The following is a 21,707-nucleotide window of genomic DNA, read 5'->3' on the forward strand; positions in this document are numbered from 1 at the left end:
TTCCTGCCTTCTCCAAGAACGCTGGTTAAATCCCCTTCATCAGTATTAATGTGTTCCTACTCCATACACCATCAGTGCATTATTTTTGAGCCCCTATTGTGAGTGACATAATCATAGTACATATTTTTTATAATCCATCAATCAAGTTAATATTATGGAACACTACTATGTGCCAGGCACTTTTCTGAGTGTTTTACCCTCACAATGGCTTTTGGATGCAGATTCTGCTATCATTACCATTGTACAATGAGGACACAGAGAGATTAAGTCATTTGCACAGGATCACACAGCTGGGAAGCAGTAGAGTTAGCACTGGAATCCAGGCAGTCAGGCCCCAGAGCCCCAGTACATAATCACCACCTTCTACATGTATCCAGCACACATTTGCAAGAACCCGCTATTCGCCAGGCACTGTTGGAGATGTTGCAAAGGTAAAGATGAATAGCAGCAAGCTCTCGGCCCTCGAGGAACTCACGGCGAATGAACAGGGACTGACACAGCACCAATAGGAGGAATCTGTATCACAGGTGGCGTTGTAGAAGTATAGAAGGAGTGTGGACTCTATTCTTCAGGAACTGGGGCACTGGTAATGACATTCAGCAGGACCATGATGTGCTCTAGGCTAGTGTGTGTCACATTTATCCCCATATGGAGGATGGGAAAGTGCGCAGAAAGGTAGAGACATTTAGGATATATATATATATATATATATATATATATATATATATATATATTTTTTTTTTTTTGCAGAGAGGAAGAGAGAGGGATAGAGAGTTAGAAACATCAATGAGAGAGAAACATGAATCAGCTGCCTCCTGCACACCCTCCACTGGGGATGTGCCTGCAACCAAGGTACATGCTCTTGACCGGAATCGAACCTGGGACCCTTCAGTCCGCAGGCCAACACTCTATCCACCGAGCCAGACTGGTTAGAGCAAGGACATTATTGTAGCAATTCAGGCAAGAACAAATGAGCTGAGTATGTGACTGTCACTGGCTGCTGGAGAGCAGGATCTGTGAATTTTATTCATTCAGTGGAATGTTCCTTCAATGACTGTTAGTAAACTAACATTATGGCCAAGTCCATTATGTACTGTTGCTGAGGACACAGCAGTGAACAACACAGGAATGACCCAGCCCTTCTGGGCATATGGTCTGACCTGGGAGGCAGATGATAAACTGAAAATGACACAAATGATGATTTACATTTGTAGGAGGTGCTATAAAAGGTCAAGGACAAGATGCAACTTCTGCTGTGACTAGCACATTGCCCTATGGCCCCACAGCCCTCAGTTCAAAGTTTGGTTCCTCCACTGCTCAGGTGAGAGGTCTTGAGCTAGTATCTCAGGCTCTTCAAGCTTGGGTTGCCTCATCTATAAATGTGGATGGCAACAGTGCCCACCCATAGAATGGTTCAGGAGGGTTCAAGTTAATGCGAATGTGGACGTGCCTGGCAAGCAACAGAAGCTCAGAGGGATCAGATGACTCCCCCACAAGGTGGGCACAATAAATCCAGGTGGGCAGAATTGTGTTATTGACCCTGAACCCATCCTTCCTTGGCATCATGATGGGAGATACTGGAGGATGCCGACTTGCTGCACATGTAGAATGGCCAGTTGATCTGTGAAGAAGTCCTTGAGGAAATGTTCATTTTTGAGAAGAGCAGGTCTGCTTTAGCATCGTGGAAGAGGCTTCCCTCCCTCTGTTACTCCACCTTGAACTTGGCTTCTGCCACACATGTAGGAAAACAACTCTGGGTTTTGATATCTCCCTATATTTCATTCCCCAACATTCCCTGGAATATTACAAATATCGCTTTTTGACATAAGTGGTCAATGTGTTCATATTCCTGTAACCTCATTGCCTTCTATGCCTGCCAGGATCTTCCTCTTACAAGGGTTTAAGCCTAGCCATGAACTTCCTACACATCAATATCTTCATCCAGCAGTCATGGATTGAGTGCCTGCATGTGCCAGTCACTGTGCTAGGTATTAGGGTTAGAGTATGAAAAAGAATAAGATCCATCCACTACCTCAAAGGCATTCTAATCTTGTGGGGAGTTAGAGAAATAAATCAGTGCCATCTGTGTTTACAGGAGTGGGCAAACTTTTTGACTCGAGGGCCACAATGGGTTCTTAAACTGGACCGGAGGGCCGGAACCAAAGCATGGATGGAGTGTTTGTGTGAACTAATATAAATTCAAAGTAAAGGAGTGGAGGGGAGAGCAAGAGAACCGGATAGAACAGCCGGATCCGGCCCGCGGGCCGTAGTTTGCCCAAGGCTGGGCTAGAATCAAAGTGGCACAGGCCATAGAGTGGACTCACAGAGGTAAACTAAGGCACCTTACCTGGGAGTGCATTCCAGACTGTGTCAGACAAAGGCCAAACCTTGGTGTCTGGCCCCTGACCTACTGCTTGGGGATAATGTGGCTTCCTGAGCACCACTATGTCCCTGGTACGAAGTGTCAGATACTTATGTTGCTTAATTTAATCTCATGAAAATCATATGAGTATTTAGAAGTGTGTCTGACTCATGGTAAATGCTCCATAAATATTACCTATTTTTATTCTATAACACCCACCCCTGTCTCTCTCTCTCACTCTCTCTATATATACATGAATATACATCCCATATAATAAAAGCCTAATATGCAAATTGCCCCCTCAGGTGGTGGTTCAACTGGGAGTTCCACTGCTCACTATGACATACGCTGATCACCAGGGGTTGGCGTGGAACATGGCGGGCATTGGCGATGCGGCACTGGCAGCGGGTGGCAGTGGAGGCATTGCTGGCCCCGATGGGCCCCGACGAGAGCGGGAATGCGGTGGGATAGTGGAGCAGGTGAGCGGGTGGTGCCAGGCCAAGGTGGGTGTGAGCAGGGGCCCTGATTGCCCTGCCTATCACCCCGCAGACAGTTACCAGCGGCAGTGGCGGGGGTCGGGGCTGCTGCCTGGCTCCCAAGCACTGAGGGAGCCGGGCTGGGGGGCCCAGCCCTGATCGATTGCCCCGCAGGTAGGATGGTGGAGCAGGTGAGGGGGCAGTGCCAGGCCAAGACAGGGTGCCAGGCGGGGCTGCAGGGCTGCGGGGCTGCAAGGCTGGGGGCACGAGCTGGGGCCTGATCTCCACAGGCCACCCTGAGGGACCTCACTCGTGCACGAATTTGTGCACTGGGCTTCTAGTGTGTGTGTGTGTATTTCCTATATAATAAAAGGGTAATATGCAAATCGACCGAACGGCAGAATGACTGGTCTCTATGATGCACACTGACCACCTGGGGGCAGATGCTCAATGCAGGAGCTGCCTCCTGGTGGTCAGTGCACTCCCACAGGTGGAGCACCGCTCAGCCACAAGCAGGGCTGACGGCTGGCGAGCGCAGCGGCGGTGGCGGGAGCCTCGCCCTCCTCCGTGGCAGCGCTAAGGATGTCTGACTGCAGCTTAGGCCCACTCCCCGCAGACATTCCCTGAGAGCTTCCAGACTGCTAAAGTGCGCAGGTCGGGCACAGGGGTCCCCTCCCCCAACCCCCACCCCCAGTACACTAATGTCGTGCACCAGGCCTCTAGTATATATACACTATTATTTCATAGTGAATTAAACTGAAATCAGGTGATGTGAGCTCAAAAGTCCATAAGGTCCAAGCATATGTCTTAGGCAAGTTCCCAAGGAGGGCCAAAGACAGCTTGAGTTTCCATTATTGGCAGAGAAGATAGGTAAGAAGTGGTGCATTCAGCTCGACCCATGTAGCTTGGTAGTTGAATGTCAACCTATGAACTATGAGGTCACAGTTCGATTCCCAGTCGGGGCACATGACCAGGTTGCAGGCTTGATCCCCAGTGGGGGGCACGCAGGAGGCAGCTGATCAAGGATTCTCTCTTATCATTGATGTTTCTTTCCCTCTCCCTTCCTCTCTAAAAGTAATATAAATATATATATTTTAAATAGTGGTGGATTCATACAATGCCATACTACGCTGTAACAGATTAGCTGCACACAGAATGCTAATGGAGTAGGAGGACTCGATCATTGGTTCCCTCTGAAGGGGGCTTCTCAGCTCCAGCAGATGGCTGCTCCATGGGAAGGCAGACTATGACAGATACCCAAGTAGAACTACTCATTCCACCTCTGGCTCTCTGTTCTCCCCTCACCTTCTTGAACTGCAGAGTCTGCAAGGGTAAACTCCACTGCTGAAACTCGCTTATAGGTTCTGGGTATGATTAGAGTCTGCCATTCAGATGTGCTTGCAGGAGGCTCAAACTGAATGGAGTTCAGTGGGGGATGAAGGTGGGTTTCACCTGTTGTTACACCGTGTTGCTGATGCAGGTCTGGCCGATGTAGAGAGAGCACTGATAATGGCAGCTCCCTGATCCTGAGTGGTGGCCAAGGTGGTCGGAGCCTGGAGTCAGCAGTTGAGATTCCATTTGGATGTTGCTCTGGGTGCCTAGCCTACAGTCCTCTCCGCCATCAATTTTGTAAATGTCCAATTCTCTGTACAGGCATACTTAGGAGGTATTGCAAGTTTGGTTTCAGACCCCCCACATTAAGGTGAGTCTTGCAATAAAGCAAGTTGTAATCTTTTTGCTGATGGAGGGTCCGCCTTCAATTTGTAAAAAATGCAACATCTGTGAAGAGCAACAAATTAAAGCACAATAAAGCGAGGTATGTACTCCTTTCCTGCTTAACATAGAATTATTTTTCTTGGTGTGTGTGTGAAATCTGATTTGTGAATATAGCTTTGGGCAAAGCACCTAATCTGTCTGAGCCTGGCTTCCTCACCTATAAAATGGTTGTACAAAATCACTTCCCATGGTGTGATGGGGAGGATTCCGTGGACTACCTTTTGCAAAGTGCCTGTCATTTAGCAGCTGCTCAATAGCAAAACTTTGTGTAGCTTACAAAGCATCGGTTTTGTAGAAACTGCCTTCAAACTGTGATAATACTGCTTACCAGCTGAGCAACCACTTAAAACTTTCTGAAGCTCTGGGAGGTGTGCATGATAAAATACCTATTATACAAGGTCTTTGTGTTTGTGTGCTGGTTTGGATGAGGACTAAAGAGCTAACATATATAAAGATGCCTAGCATATAGTCTCTTCTCAAGTGTTAATTCCCTTCTTTATCTCCTATTCGCCCAATTCACAGTAATGTTTAATATGCTTGTTGATAATGAGGATGGTTGCAAGGAAACTAATTAGGTAAACAGTTGTGAAGGATGCAATTACACAACCAGCCATGTGCTTCCTAATAGGAGACTGACACCTCTTACCTCCATAATCCAGAAGTAAAGCTGTATATGTCATTTCAGGGGGTGTGTCTGGATGTGTCCTGCTCAAACCTCTTTCCTGCCACCGGCTGTCCTTTCTTCTACTACCAGAGCTGTGGCTCGGCACTGCTTCAAAAGATAGGACCTGTGCTGTGGGCACATGGGGACTGCCAAGGAGATAGGAGTGGGTTGGGGAGAGAAGCCCTCTGATATCCTTGGGAAAGTGCCAATAATGTGGAACAGAGAGGAGGAAGGGAAGATGCTGGACGCGCAGTAGGTCTGTTGGTTTGTTGAAAAAGCCTGATGTTGTGCATGGAAAGGTGTGGTTGGATGCAGAGTATGGAGGAGAGTTGGAGCTAGAGAATTGTTGATGGAATAGGGGAAGTAGTGGCTATTTTAGGATTATTCTTTAGCCTTTGTTGCTTTGAGAGATATTTCTTGGCAAGAAGTGTAACCAGTGGAATTCATTGAAATGCATTTGTAGAAGTTATCAGTAGACATTTATGTTGAATACTGTCCACTGTATACTCCAGTAGGCATTGGAGGGTGTTCTATTTTTGTTTGTTTTTTAAATTCCTCCCAAAGCCTAGCAGTGGTGATTAGCACCCAGTGATTGACACACAACCTGTAATTTATTGTTAATATAGGCAGGGCAGCTTGTGGAGAGACCTGGCCATTCAGCAAACATGTTGAGTGCTCACAATGTTCCTGCCAGGCGCCTTGCTAGAGTCTTAGGAAATAAAGATAAATAAAACAGTCCCTGCACCCAAGGAACTGACATTCTAGAGACAGAGGCAAAGGCAGGCATCCAGCTAACACCAGTTCACTACCTACTGTTCATGCCCCTACCAGGCTGTGGGGGTATTTACATTTAGTAAGTAAGACTTGGTCCCTGTCAGATGGGCAGGCAGTTACAATCTGGTGTGCTTCAAGCTGGGGTGGGTAGAAGCTCAAGGAGCTGTGGAAGATCTGATAGGCACCCTTATCCAGAATGCAGGGGCGTTGGGGGTGGGGTGGGGGGCTGAGGGAGGGGCTTTCCAGAGTAGAGTGTTAAGTTCAGAAGGAGTATAAATTATCCAGGTGACAAGGAGGGGATAGTGTGTGTATGTGTGTGTGTGTGTGTGTGTGTGTGTGTGTGTTGCTGAGGGTGGGGAGAGGCCATTCCAGGTAAAGAAAGCTGCATGGCATAGGTGAGGACCTGAGGCCTGAGAGGATGGGAGCTCAGTATCGCTGGAGGGTAGGATGCAAGGCTGGAGGGAGTGGTGGGAAGTGAAATTGGAAGCAAGTTGGGACTGGATCTTGCTAAAACTTGTTTGTCATGCTAAGAATCTGAACTTTATTCGGAGGGCAGTGGGAAACCAGAGAGGTATTTTAAAAGTCAGATTGAATCATTAATTCCACCACTATTGGTAGAGTGTTAACTATGCATGTATTCGCTATGGGACTAGATTCTGGGAATTTGATGGTGGGTGAAACAGTTCTCGCCTATGTGGAATTCATGATTTAATGTAAGATAAATTAAACAACTGATTTTTTTTAAACAAGGAGAATATATTAAGGAAGTATTTACATAATTAAAGATTAATTAAAAATCATCATGCCCTACACCAGTGGTCGGCAAACCGCGGCTCGCGAGCCACATGCGGCTCTTTGGCCCCTTAAGTGTGGCTCTTCCACAAAATACCACATGTGGGCACGCACGTACAGTGCGATTGAAACTTCATGGCCCATGTGCAGAAGTCGGTTTTCGGCTCTCAAAAGAAATTTCAAACATTGTACTGTTGATATTTGGCTCTGTTGACTAATGAGTTTGCCCACCACTGCCCTACACTAAATATACAGTTATGAAATAGGGCAAGTGCTGTGAAGGGGACTCTGAGCCGGCTGGTGGTAAAATGCCAAATAATAGCCAATAATAATAGTTATAGACACTTAATAAGTGATCACTGTGCAGCTGTCATCATGCTTCATGCAGATGATCTCATTTAATCTTCAGATCAGTGAGTTTTAGTTCCACGTAGGGACATATGTCTGACTCCAAGGCTTGTGCAACTCATTAAGGTTGCATTTTGATTTTCAGCTTTTGTATTAGCAACTGTGATCTTAAACTGAATAATGCCAGCCCCCCAACAAATGTCCACGTCTTGATACCCGGATCCTTAAATGGCAAAAGGGACTTTGCAGATGCTATTAAAAAACTTGAGATGGGAAGTAGATGCTGGATTATCCAGGTGGGTCCAATGTAATCATGAGGGTCTGTATAAGAGGGAGGTAGGAAAGTCAGAGGTATGTGATGGCAGAAGTAAAGGTTTGGCCGATGTGCTTTGAAGATGGAAGAAGGGCCCACTGACTAAGGAATGCAGGCAGTCTCTAAAAGCTGGAAAGGGCAAGGAAATGGATTGTCCCCTAGAGCTTCCAAAAGGAACACAACTCTGCCAACACCTTGATTTTAGCCCCTAAGAGCCATTTCCATCTTCTGACCTCTAGAACTGTAAGATAATCAATTGGTGTCATTTGAAGTCACTACGTTTGCAATAATTTGTTGCAGTGGCAACAGGAAACGTATAAAGCAACTTTGGGGAACACGTATCTCACAGCAGCTGAATCATAGTCCCCCACCCTCATCAGAACATTGTATTTTGCATAAAAGAAGGCAAACTACGTAAGTGTTTTAGGAGTTTGTAAAAGATCTCCAGCTGGGAGAACCAGTCTAAAAGCAAAGGATCTTGGGAGGAAATGGGAAAGAGGGTGTTTTAAGAGAAGGGACCTGCAGAAACAATAGCATAGGGTGGGACATAGGCATGTATGGGGAGGGCTAATAGTCTGTTTTTGCTGAAACCATCAGGCACATCCGAGGGGCAGAGTGTGACTTAAGGCTGGGAGTTTGGGTTGCAGTCAGACCTTGAAGCATGACCCTTAGGCATAAGAGTGCTGACTAGGCTGTGAAGAGCTACAGGAGGGTTTGAGCTGGGACATGACATAATCACATAATGTTTTATGAAGAATTCTCTCCACAGTTGGGAGTGGTGGGAGGTTAGAGGGCAGGAAACTGGTTCTGAGGCTTCCACAAGTCTGAATGAAGGAGGCTGGTGGCAGTGAGAAGGGAGAGGGGCGTCTCCTGCTATAAATGACACTGGGATAAACATTCTCATATGCCAGAAGTTCTCAGTGTGTGGTCCCAGACCATTGGGGTATTCTTGAAATCCTTTCAAGGGAGTCCTCTAGGTTATAACCGTATTTCACTCTCAGCCTTTCAGTGTATAGCAGAGTTTTTCCAGGTTATGTGTGTGAACGCACTACAGACTCCATGCAAAAGGCAAATTCAGTTCTTTTCTATTAAGCCAGACACTAAAGAGACATAAAACATTGTCTTTTTGTTTGTTTGTTTTGGAGAATACTATTTTATAAAAATGCTCTTTATTCCAACATGTAGTGACTTGTTATTTCTAAATGAGAATATATTTAGACATTCCTTAGAATTAATTTCTAATATGATAAATATTGATAGATATGAGCCATATAAACAATAGCTCTTTGGGGTCCTCAATAAATTTATAGGAGAATAATGAGGTCATGAAACCAAGAAGTGTGAGATCTGCTGTTGTATACAAATCTTTGGTCCTGTTTCTGATTATTTACTTGGGATAAAATCCTAGACTTCAGTCAAAGGGTCAGTCTTTTAAATCCAGGACTAGGTAAGGCACCTGTGACCCTCCCCAACGGACCAATGAGGCTCACTGGGGTTAAGGCAAGCGCACAGTGCACACATCTTGTGTGATTGAAACATGGGCTGAAAGCCCTGTGTTTGCACACAGATCCTGGGCTTTTCTCACTATTCCACATGTAGAGAAGGGTTGGGCCTGCTGGCAGGAGGCCTCTGGAGGACAGGAGCCTGGCCTGCAGCAAGCCCCAGAGGGCGTGGGTGCGCCCCAGACTGGAGCTTCCCAGCCTATGCTCAGGGCTCCCTCTAGAGGCTGAGAGTCGATTCTACACCATTCTGGCTTTCTGTTGCAGCTGAACTTGAGTAAGGGAATTGAAGTTCATGGCTGCCTGATGCCTTGATGCAGACAATGGGCAGCAAGCAGAGCTCCATTTTCACACGAGGAGGCTGTGGTGTTGAGAAGTAGCAGGTTGCAGTGATGAAACCAATGACCTGACCTGAATCCTGCACAACTGAAGTCACTTAACCTCTCTGGTTTCAATTACTCAGAAAGAAGCAACAGCCTGTGTGATCTAGCCACAAAGATCCTTCCAGCTCTAGCAGCCTATAATTCAAGGTGCTAATTCTCCCCAAGTCCCACATCCGTGAGAGGAAATGTCAGGGCAAGGGGCCCCAGGGATGCTGTCTCTCAGAGTTCTTCTTACCTTGATGGGTTTGACTCAACCAGAACCTAAATTCAGGATAAATTTTTGTAATTATGGAGTTCAATGATTCTGTCCTTTAGTGAGTTCATTTTTTAAGACCTTCTCTATAATTTATTTATTAAGCAAACAATAACAACCTGGCATAAACTGAGACATGTGTCAGGCACCGGGCAAAGGACTATACATGTATATGCTCAATCCCACCAAAACTCTATACGGTTAAGTGCTAGCATTATTCCCATTTTACAGAGGAGAAAACTGAGGCCAAGCTAGCTTAAGTCACTTGCCAAAATCATGAAGCAACTGTGTGCCAGAACCAGAATTCAAGAAGGTAAGGGCTGAAGTGGAGACTTATGGGTAAATCTGGTATATTGAGAATACGCATTTTATTTTTTGCTCTCTCCCTGGACCCAGCTAACAATGGAGTGTGTGTGTGTTGAGTGTAGACTCACAAAACCAGGAGAGCAAGAGAGGAAAAAACAGGTGAACTACAACTGGTAAATGGCTCAACAGACTCTGTTAAGCAGAACCCTAGCTTGGCAGTAGAGAAAGCTGAGAACCGACTTTATTTTCACTGTAGAGCCTTGAAATGGTTCAGGAGTTTATATTACCTGAAACCTGCAGAAAATGTTAAATGGGTGCTGAAATAAGGAGGATTTGTTGGCTGTTTAAGTAGTTGTTAGACCCCTAGATTTCCCCTCTCACCCAGAACTGCTGGATGACTGTTGCTTATTCTCCAAACAGAAGATCAGAGGCTCATTTTCTGGAGAAGGAAAAACACAGGGCCTCTAGATGGAGAGACCACAGGCACAGGTGAGGGTGCTGACACTATAGCACAGGAGGTATTCAGAGGTAATGCAAAGGCTCTCACCCTGAGTTCCTCTCTTCAGCACCCAGAAAGCTGGCTGCCAGACCTTCACCATCTATGTCTGATAATAGGAAGAATCTATTCTGGGAAATATGACCAACCTAAGTTAGACCAAAAGATCCTGATGCTAGGAGTTTCCCATCAAATGGCTAAAGGAGATAATTTCATAGTGAAACAGAAAGTCAGTAAAAGTCACACTCAGATTTTCGAATTCCCTTTTTATTCCCACAATCTCTCAATCTCTTTCTCTCTCTCTCTCTCTCTCTCTCTCTCTCTCAATCACATGTGCATGGTCTTTCTCTCTTTAAAAATGCTTTAATAGCCTGGCCAGTGTTGCTCAGTGGTTGAGCGTTGACCTATGAATTAGGAGGTCATAGTTTGATTCCTGGTCAGGTCTCATGTCCAGGTTTCAGGCTCAATCCCCATAGGGGGTGTACAGAAGGCAGCTGATCAATGATTCTTTCTCGTCAATGATGTTTCTAACTCTCAATCCCTCTCCCTTCATCTCTGAAATCAATAAAAATATATTTTTAAAAATCATTTAATACAGACTATTTCAAAAATAAATACAAGTATAGAGATTAGTTCAATGAATACCCCATGTACCCCTTGCTCAACCTCAATGATCCTGGCCAAGCCTGCTGCTTCTTTACCCTACCTACTCTCAAACCCTGACCCCAGACTACTTTGATACAAATCCCAGACCTCATATCATTTTATCTATAAATATTTCACTATGAGTCAATAAAAGACAATGACTTCTCATTTAAAATATAACCACAATACTGGTATCAAACAAACAAAAATCCTTAATTCATAGACTATCCAATGTTCATGTTTCCTTCATTTTTCTGTAATTTTCCCCCTAGAGTTAGTTAGCTTGAATTGAGATCAAAACAAGGTTTACAAATTGATTCATATGCTTCTGATTATTTTTTAATCTTTTAATTTTCCCATTTAGTTTTTAATTGAAAAAATTGTTTAAAAAATGTCTTACTTGCTCTATAGCATTTCCTTGAGATATACTCTTGCTGATTGCATCTTTGTGGCATGATTGTAAATGGTTCCTTGTATTGCCTGCTAAATGGTGACTAGCTCTAGAGCAGTGGTTCTCAACCTTTCTAATGCCGCGACCCTTTAATACAGTTCCTCATGTTGTGGTGACCCCCAACCATAAAATTGTTTTCATTGCTACTTCATAACTGTAATTTTGCTACTGTTATGAATCGTAATGTAAATATCTGTGTTTTCCGATGGTCTTAGGCTCTACAGCAGTGGTTCTCAACCTGTGGGTCGTCACCCACAGGTTGAGAACTGATAGCAGGGTCGCCTAAGACAGTGGTCAGCAAACTGCGGCTTGCAAGCCACATGCGGCTCGCGAGCCGCCTTTTGCCGCTCTGTTGACTGATGAGTTTGCCGACCACTGACCTAGACTCTCGATTCCAATAATTAGGCTGTTGTTGTTCCTTGTGATTAAGCCCCTAGGTTATGGTGGGTAGTCATGCCCCAGGCCTATAACTTCTTTAGTGAAAAATTTTAAGCCAGGTCTAGCCAGTTTTGCTCAGTGGATAGAGCATTGGCCCTTGCACTGAAGGGTCCCTGGTTCGATTCCAGTCAAGGGCATGTACCTTGGTTGCAGGCTTGATCCTGGGGTGTGTGCGAGAGGCAACCAATTGATGTGTCTTTCTCACATTGGTCTCTCTCTCTTTCTCTCGCTCTCGCTCTCGCTCTCTCTTGCTCTCCCTTCCTTCCACTCTCTCTAAAAATCAGTGGAAAGAATATTCTCAGGTGAGATTTAACAGAAAAAAACAAGAAGTTTTAAGCCAGCCCTGTCAGTCCATTGTTCTTACGCATCTAGGTTAACACACCTTTGAAATACCAGAAGTCATACCCCTCCAAGGCGATATTGACCCTCAGGAGAACACATAATCTTGTTAACTATCCTGTAATCCAATCCCTGCCTAGCTTTCTCCAGTCTTCCTCACATCCCCTCCTTAATTTCAAATGCACAAAAGAAGCTGCAAAACTGTTATTCTCCAGAGCCTTTGAGATCTTGCTCCCAGCATATGTCATGAGTTTGTCTCAAATAAACTTTTAGAAAATTTCTCTACATGTTTTTTACACCAATGATTAGAACCTTCTCCCCAAACTCTAGCTTTGCCACTGTTCTCCAGATGGTCCACTGAAATTTCTAGCGAACTGCTTTGGTGATTTGAGGGTCCTCTAGTTCTCTATGGTATCAGAAGTCCCTGCACCTCTCTCCGTTTGCAGTTTCTGATATCATGTGGCCCATACAGTTATTGGTGGCATGTTCTTGCTCACTCAGATTTTGGAGTTGAAGGAAACACTGGTTGCCAGGTTTTGTTGTAGGTGTTATCCATGGATTTTTGGTTTGGGTAACCCAGTTGCTACAAATGTGTTTGTTAGTGGTAGGATTCAAGGAGATTCAAAAACAGCTCCACCACTCAGCCAGTGTGGCTCAGTGGTTGAGCGTCAGCCTGTGAACCAGGAGGTCATGGTTTGATTCCTGGTCAGGGCACATGCCCGGGTTGCAGGCTTGACCTCTGGTGTGGGGCTTGCAGAAGGCAGCCAATCAATGATTCTCTCATCATTGATATTTCTATCTCTCTACCTCTCCTTTCCTCTCTTAGGTCAATAAAAATATATTTTAAAAAAATTAAGTGGCGCCCTAACCGGTTTGGCTCAGTGGATAGAGCGTCGGCCTGCGGACTGAAGGGTCCCAGGTTCGATTCCGGTCAAGGGCATGTACCTGGGTTGCGGGCACATCCCCAGTAGGGGGCGTGCAGGAGGCAGCTGATCGATGTCTCTCTCTCATCGATGTTTCTAACTCTCTATCCCTCTCTCTTCCTCTCTGTAAAAAAACAATAAAATATATTTAAAAAAAAAATTAAGTGGCTCCACCACCAGGTGGCACAGTTTGGTAAATTTACAAAAATTTATTGAATTTGCTGAAAATGGGTGGATTTATGATATGTAAACTACACCTTGATAAGGTTAAGAATAAATTGCACACAAACAACCTTGCACCATACCATTGACATCTTACTAGAATTCCCCTTGTCCCTAATCATCACCAGACATCAACTAAGGTGAACAGGTGAAAAGAAACCAAAGAAAAGCCGCAGTGACAGAGATCACAAGGGCTCCCTGTGTCCCATTCTCCTTTCCTCCTGGGCACAGGGAGAGATTACTTTCCCAGCCCTTGGGATTAGTTACAGACATTGAAGCTTGATCAGAAGCGACACGTGCTGCTTCTAGGCTGAGGCATTTGAAGCTGGTGTGCTACCTTGACCTTCCCTCTCCTTTACCACTGCGACCCTGTAGGCGCTGAACCTATCCTAGTCTGTTCTAGACTAACCACCTCAGTGTCTAAAGATTAAGGCCAGTGATCAAGAGAAAAACCAGTTCGGAGGAAAGAGAATTCAGAGAGAAAACACCAGAAAGATCAAAAGTCTCTTCTGAACATTTCCATCCTTTCCACTTGTTTCACTTTGCAACTCTGAATTTTCATATCCTAGATTTGCTTTATAAAAGCTCATCGATGTGGACCCAAATAAATACCTTTTTTAAGACCATCATGCCCTCAGTGAGGTGTGATGGTTGCCTGCACAAACAGCTCCACCAGGCGGCCACTTTTGCAGAGCCAGCATGACCCTGGCCACCACTGTTTACCCCGCTAATGGTTTCCAGCAGAGCAAGAAGATCAGGGACACCTCTACTGAGTGTCTTCATGGCCAAGGCTTTTGTTTTTCGACACTGAGTGGCTACTAGGAAACCACACACATTTCTTTGGTAAAATAGAGAGCACACATGTGCGGAACGACGAGGGGAAGATAGGGCAAACTGAGCCAGAGGACCAGGAACTGAACGACAGCAATGTTAGCTGTGGTCCTGTCACCAGGGAGGTGAAATCCTACGGTGATGGTGGAGGGGCTGTTCAGCCTAGTGGTTAAGCACTGGGTGAGACAGTTTTGATTGGAGTCCCCTCTTTGTTGTTTGTTAGCTGTGTGGCATTGGGCAAGTTCCTAACTCTCTGTGAGCCTCATCTTCCCTGCTTTGTGGTTTAGTTATAAGGATTAGATGAGATAATACATAGGTATAAAGGATTTCATGCCACAAGCATGAGGTGAGGTCTCCAAGGTTGTGGGTTCACCTCTTAGAACTGCCTGCAGATCCCTGGCCAGTGTGGCTCAGTAGGTTGAGCATCATCCCATGCACTGAGAGGTCATAGGTTCATTTCCTGGCCGGGCACATGTCCGAGGTTGCAGGCTCAATTCCCAGTAGGGGGAATGCAGGAGGAAGCCAATTGATATTTCTCTCTCTCTCTCTCTCTCTATCTCTCTCCCCCTCCCTCTCTTTCTAAATATCAATAAAAAATAAACACACACACACACACACAAAACTTCCTGCCGAGAAAAAAAATCACTCATCCTTCAGTTTGACCTCCTTTGCCTGAGGCTAGGGGATTGGGTGGCACTCTTGCTTCAGGCCTTTGTAGCTTAACAAGACTTGGAAGAGCCCACGTGGAGTTGGTGAAAATAGAATGAAATGTCTGCCCAGAGCAGAATAGCAGTGGAGAAATGACTCCACCGTTAGCTGTCTTCAACACAGTCACATTAGCTATTTTCACTGAAATGACTCTTCAGTAAAAAGAAAACTTGCACATTGTGACCAAACATCCCATAGTGGCCATTGCTGTGTGGTGGGTTGGGTCATTCCACGCTGTGCATACACACCTTTTGTCTCTCTCCCCTGAGCCTGGTGTGGGGTGAGGCCAGGCTGAGCTGCTGGCTTGGAAAGTAAACCCAGAGAGGCAGGGGGAGTCACCTGAGCGCTGGCTGTGGGTTGGGCATGTGTAGAAGTTGCTGTCTCTGCAGCTTGTTTTGATCTTTTGGGCACAGAACATTCCTGCCTGCTCTTTATAAAACCCTTTTTCAGGACTCATATTGATGAACCATCATTCCACAGCAGTGGTGAGCAAAGCAACTTGGCCAGACATCTGGGTGGGACATCCCCAGTCCCGTCCATCTCTGCATGTCCTAACTAAACTCATCACCTGCCTCCCAAACCTGTTCCTCCTCCTTCATTCTCTACTTCAGTTAATTACTGACTACTTAGTCACCATGCTGAAAACAGGGTGTCCTCTAGTCTCTCCCCTCCCTCCACCTGCCTCCTTCTCTCCTCTGTCATTCATAAAATGGCTGACTCTGCTCCAGAAACACCTGAGGGCTCACCACTCCTCCCCACCACCAAGAGAGGGTTCCTATTCCTCCCACCTTGACTTTGGCAATGGCTGCTATTATCCACATGCACCCCACCATTTCTCCACAGTTGTCCAGAGCCTTCTTTCTAAAAGCAGGTTCATACCTCACTAAAACTTTGGTGACATTATTACTAAAGAAAGAAGGGGAATGTAGATATGTACTAGGAAACAGAGCTGTCTTTGTCACAGGCTATATGTGGACGAAAAAGGAGTGCTAGAAAAGTAACCTCACATAGTGATCTGATCATAAATTCCTATGATGGGCAAATTGTGGTGGGCAGACACGTCACGAGCATATAACGTCTTTAGTAAAAGGTTTATCTTTACCTTATACAAGCTCTGTCCATTATTTTTGTGCACCTAGGTTAACAGACTTTTAAAATACCTCTCTTCAGATACTGCAAGGGAAACCACCCTCAAGAAAGCACGTAATTTTATTATCCTATAATTCAATCCCCCCCTTGTTTTTTTCCCCACCTTTGTGTAATCTTCCTTACCTCCCCATCTTAATTCAAAATGCATAAAAGAAGCTGCAAACTGCTATTCAAAGAGCATTTTTCTCAGTCTGTTGAGATCTTGCTTCCAGTTGTATCCTCTGTTTAGCTCAAATAAATTTTTATAAAAATTCTCTACAGGTTTGGACATTCTTACATCAATAAAAATGAGCCAGGCATTTTGCTAAATAATTTACATAAATATCTCACTTCGTCATCAGACTTTCATGATATAATGCTCACAGCACCCAACTTCAGTTGCATCCCCTTTATCCCCATAATTCTTTTCTCAGGTGCTGAGGCAGCAGCCAGACATCTTTGCTCAGTGGCTGATGAAGTTCCCTTATGGAAAACCTTATCATTATTTTCTATTTAACAGATAAGAAAAGAGAGACTCAGAGAGGTTAGTCACTTGCCAAAGGTTGCACAGTAAGTAATGAAGCTTTAATGCTATTTTAGGTAATCTGACTTCCCAGGCCACATGTCTAACCGGTGGCACCATACTAAGGATGAGTAAGAAGTTCCTTGCACCTCAGAAACACTTGGGCTGGAGGAGTGATAGAAATAAACACATAGCTGCTATGAAACATGTCAGCTACTTTAATTAGGCGTGACTGGTATTCTGGAGCCTTGAGGAAGTAGTGGGCCAGTTGTTTCCCTTAGCGTCTCTATACACGGCAGAGTCTGAATTTTGCATTGCATCAGGACAGTCTTCGCAATCTTCAGGCCTAAATATTTCCTTACAAGTATTAGAAAATACTGTACATCTGCAGACTGGGCCCCGTGGAATGATTGGTACCCATCTAGCTATGCTCCTGGGCCCCAAATCGAGCTCCAGGTGAGTGAAGGGCCTTTTAATCCTGCTATTGGAATCATGAGCAGATTCTGACAGGCTGTGCCTGGGTCATTGGTTAAGTTCCCAAGGGTCCTCCCTTTGTGGGGTTATGGCAGACAGTCTGACAGCTCACTAAAGCAAACCCCCATAGATCCATCCATCAGCTCCTCTCTCTCAGAAGATGCAGTTGGTTAATAAATGGGTCCCAGCCTTCATTTCCATGGTGAGCACTCTGTGGGCATGTCTCTGAAATGTGTGTCCTCCCTCCCTTATTCCCCCCTCTCTCACTTCTCTTTTCCTTTCTCCTTGAACACCTATTAAGCATCTACTTCTGCCAGGTACAATACCGGGAGCTGGGATGCAGGGATGAACAAGACATGGATCTTGTCTCTAAGGGGACAGCATTCCCATGGCAGCAGGAAGAACATGGACTGCAGGACCTGAGGGTCTCAATCACAATTCCAGCTCCCTACTTACTAGCTTAGTGTGTTACGTACTTGGTACATTACTACTAGCTGTGTGACCTTGACAAGCTACTTAACCTCTCTGGGTCTCAGTTTCCCCACCCATAAAATGTCATAACATCATAGTAATCTCTTTTTCTTTATTGTTTCAAGTATTACAAATAGTAGTACATATGTCTCCTCCCCCCCCCCATTGACCTTCCCCCAGCCTCCCCTACCCCCCGGCACATGCCCTCACCCCACCCCTCCAGTGTCTTGTGTCCATTGGTTATGCTTATATGCATGCCACAGTAATCTCTTAATAAAGTTAGCAATCATCATAATTGTCATTGTTGCAATTTGGTGGGAAATTCTGGATTTATTTAGGTGAGCTGTCTTTCCTCAGTGCTGAAATGTGAGGAACACAAACAGATTGTTAAGAGAATTTTCTGACATGACACCGTTTGTGTTAAGAGACAAAGTAGTGGTGCATACCAGGTTGGGAGGGAAAGCTGAGATGCTGACTATAGAGGAAAATTGCCTTCTTTGTTGGCTTGCAGTGAATTCTCTCCCCAGGGAGCCAAAAGGTGGGGATAAGTCATGTAGTTAAACCTGAGCAGGGGTTTTAGCAGTGTGCAGTGAGTCAGTACTCCATGCCTAGTACAGGTGAGAAGAAGGAATTTCAGCCAAGCTTTATCATCCTCAGGATGTACATTATGTGTGTGTGGTGTGTGCATGTGTAGTGTGTGATGTGTGTGTAGTGCGTGATGTGTGTGCAGTGTGTATGTGGTGTGTATGTGTGTGTGGTGTATGAAGTGTGTACACTATGTGTGGTGTATATCTAGTGTACATGTGTGTGTATAGGGTGGGTATGTGTGCGATGTGTGGATATGTGGGGTGTGTGTAATGTATGTGTGGGATGCATGTAGTATGTGTGTGGTCTGGTGCGTACACATGTGTGCTACGCATGTGGTGTGTGTATGCTTGTGATGTATGTATGATATGTGTGTGTGGTATATATGCAAGGTGTGGTGTGTACGTGGTCTATGGTATGTATTTGTGTGTGTTATGTGTGTGGTGTGTGCATATGTGTGTGGTATGTGTATGTGAGATATGTGTGTGTGTGTGTGTGTATTGGGAGCAGGAGGGCAGGGAACGTGATCCTCATCAATAGGAGGCAAGCATTTAAAATTATTCTTGGATTAGCTGTTTTCTATTGGTTAACCCATTTCTTTAAAGATGTTAGGAATAGTAATTATTCTCTTGGGGACTTTATTTTCTTTTCATAAAGTTAAGTAATCATATGTATTTGAAGTAGGTCAACAAAAGGGAGCTCTGGTTTTGCTGTCTAAGCAACTCCAATTGTGTTGTCATCTGCATGACTTTTTAATTAAAGTCCCTTCCACATTCACCAGTGAGAACTGCACCCCCTGCCTGAAGCCACAGAATTATTACCACTACCAGATGTCTCAGAGTGGCGTGTCCCAAACACGGGTAGACAAAAAGATTATGCATGTTCATACGACTTCCAGCTTTTAGTTCTATAAAGCTAGTGGGACTGGAGCAGCCACTATTATTTCAGAATTATATTGCTCAGGGCTTGGTAGGGCTCAGGTAGCTTACCTGAATCAAAAATCAAAACAGAATGACGCTGTGGCGAGCCAGGCAGACAGACGAGTGCTCCAATTCCCACTGCACCACTTACCAGCTGTGTGTCTTGGTCAAGTTTCTTAACTTTTCTGAAGTTTAGTTTCTCTGTCCACAAATTGAAGCCAATAACACAGCCCTACGATCTCTTATGTACAATCCCCAAGTCCAAAAGTTGTAAAAACTGACATCCTTTTCTTAACTCATTTAGCATCGAAACCTATTAGGTCTGAATTAATTTGGCAGTAAAACCCTTTCCTGAATTGACATGAAGCTTCTTATAGTTTGTGTTTATTTAATATGAATATACATGATTTGCTATAGAATTATAAATGTATTAGTTATGGGGTATAGCCCCACACCATTGGGTATACAATATTAAATGCTGACAACACATTGTTTCTCTAAAATCCAGAAATCTCTGAATTCCAAAACCATTGGCCCCAAGAAGTTTGATGATGGACTGTGGAACCGTACCTTACAGGACTGTGAAGACTGCATGAAGTCATGTGTTTAGAACACCTGGAACACACTGTGTCACACCATTCCCCTCCCTTTCCTCAGATGCAGCTTCCTCCTTCAGGCAGCAGCTCAGGGGCTGGTCATGATGACTGCACTCCTGGCTCTTTGCCCGTTTGCTAGTCTATAAACCCCTTAAGGGCAAGGATTGCGTGCTAGGGATTCTCAGCACAAAGTCCATTTAAAAAATGAATTCAGCACCTGTTTAATAGGCGTCTGCTGGGCCTCCTGGTCTCTTAATCATGTTTCCGGTAGAGGTGCTCAGTGGGAGGGAGGAAACTTCAGGTGCAAAAGAGAAGAGAAGGAGCACAGTCTTGGAAAAGCCAGCAGGAGGGGCCTGCTGTGGGGAGGCAATGACAAGGACCCCTACATCTAGGTTTGCCCTGCACAGTCCTGATTTGCCTGTTACCACAGGATAATTGTTAATTCTCACTTTTACTCTTTTATTCTCAAATGTGTCCTCATTTGGATAATGAATCATGTGTCACACCCCGCCGGACCCCCCATGCAATGGGCATCTGTGGGAAGTCTGAGTGTGAGGCTTTTTTATTTTGTCCCTTGAAACCTAAAATGGTAGAGATTGAAGGGTAGAGGAGACACAGAAGTGAAGGTTGCTAACAATAAACTTGACCCCTCCTAAATGAAGAGTACAGGTTCTTAATTTATCAACTGTGGAACATAGTGTAGTAGGTTGAATGGTGCCCACCGCCCCCTCCCCAAAAGATATGTCCACCTTCTAATCTCAGAAACCTGTGAATGAGACCTTATTTAGAAAAAGGGTCTTTGTAGGGGTAATTAAGTTAAGGATCTTGAAATGCGCTCACCCTGGATTATCCTGGTGGAACCTAAATTCAATGACAAATATCCTCACAGGAGGAACACAGAGGAGAGACACAGAAAGCAGGAGGAGAAGGCTTTGTGAGGAAGGAAGCAGAGATTGGAGGGATGCCACCAAGAATGTGTGGAGCCACCAGAGGCCCTAAGAGGCCAGGAGGGTCCTCCCTTAGAAGGAGCACGGCCTGGCCGACACGTTGATTTCACACTTCTGGCCTCCATGACTGTGAGAGCATGAATTCCTATTGTTTGGAGCCACCAAGTTTGTGCTGATGGTACAGCAGCCCTAGGAAACTAGTACACATAAGGTGAGTTACCTAACCACTGTGAACTAGACTTGGACCCACCTTCTAGCGTGTGTGGAGGAGTAAAAGAAATTATACATGTGAAGTGTATAATTTCTAATCTCACTGAGTAGGTTCTCACTAGGCAGAAAACTGTAGTGTGATGGCTGGTGAATGGCAGTAATGGAAGTTTGCTTTCATCCAGCAGATGGCAGAAGATGCATTTGCAAAAGAGAGGACTTTATGCCGTTCACTGCAATGCATACCCGGCACCTGGCTTCAGGTAGCCTTCCTAGTTCACAGGCTGAAGAGGGTTAACCCTCACCACCTCAAAAAAAGCTTTCAGCTGTGGAGAAATGAAACTGATTCGGTTCTCCTTTGACTGTTGTAAATAACAGAGGCTGGCATTGATGAGTATAAAGAGTGGGTGCAATGAGAAATATTTGGGTTCTGGGTCCAGCTCCGTGACCTCACTAGGACTCAGTTTCCCCAGCTCTAAAATAATGATAAAATGAAATACAAAGAGCAACCTAAATCCAAGGGCTGCTGTGGGGCCAAAATGACCTAATGTGTGAAAGTGCTGGGAAAGCAAGATGCCCCAAAGCACAGAAGGGGCCCCATAGGGTTCATTCAGCAGGAGTCACAGGGCTGTTCAATTAGTTCGTCTGCTTACTCAGCAAACACTTATTTGTGCCAGGCATTGTGCTGGGTCCTGGGAACACTGTTTCAAAACCACTCACATTCTAGTTTGGGAGGACAGGCACATGATAAAGGTGTGCATAGGGCATGACATTTTCTCTAATGCTAGGATAGCATTCCAACTCTGTTTTGGCTTGAGAAACACATTTGAATGAGCAGTTCCCTTGGTAAAACATTT

At 45.0% G+C, this 21,707-nt stretch overlaps 1 long non-coding RNA gene across 1 annotated transcript in view; it reads left to right on the forward strand.

The window, feature by feature from the left end:
• Positions 1-20,350, forward strand: part of LOC308241585 — a 73,584-nt gene extending 53,234 nt beyond the window's left edge. Inside the window, exon 5 of the long non-coding RNA XR_013959871.1 lies at positions 19,609-20,350. This is a non-coding gene — a long non-coding RNA (uncharacterized lncRNA). The remainder of the gene's footprint in view (positions 1-19,608) is intronic.
• The last annotated feature ends 1,357 nt before the right edge of the window (positions 20,351-21,707 follow it).

The sequence above is a fragment of the Plecotus auritus genome, assembly GCF_963455305.1.
Source record: "Plecotus auritus genome assembly, chromosome: 2".
Lineage (NCBI taxonomy): Eukaryota > Metazoa > Chordata > Mammalia > Chiroptera > Vespertilionidae > Plecotus > Plecotus auritus.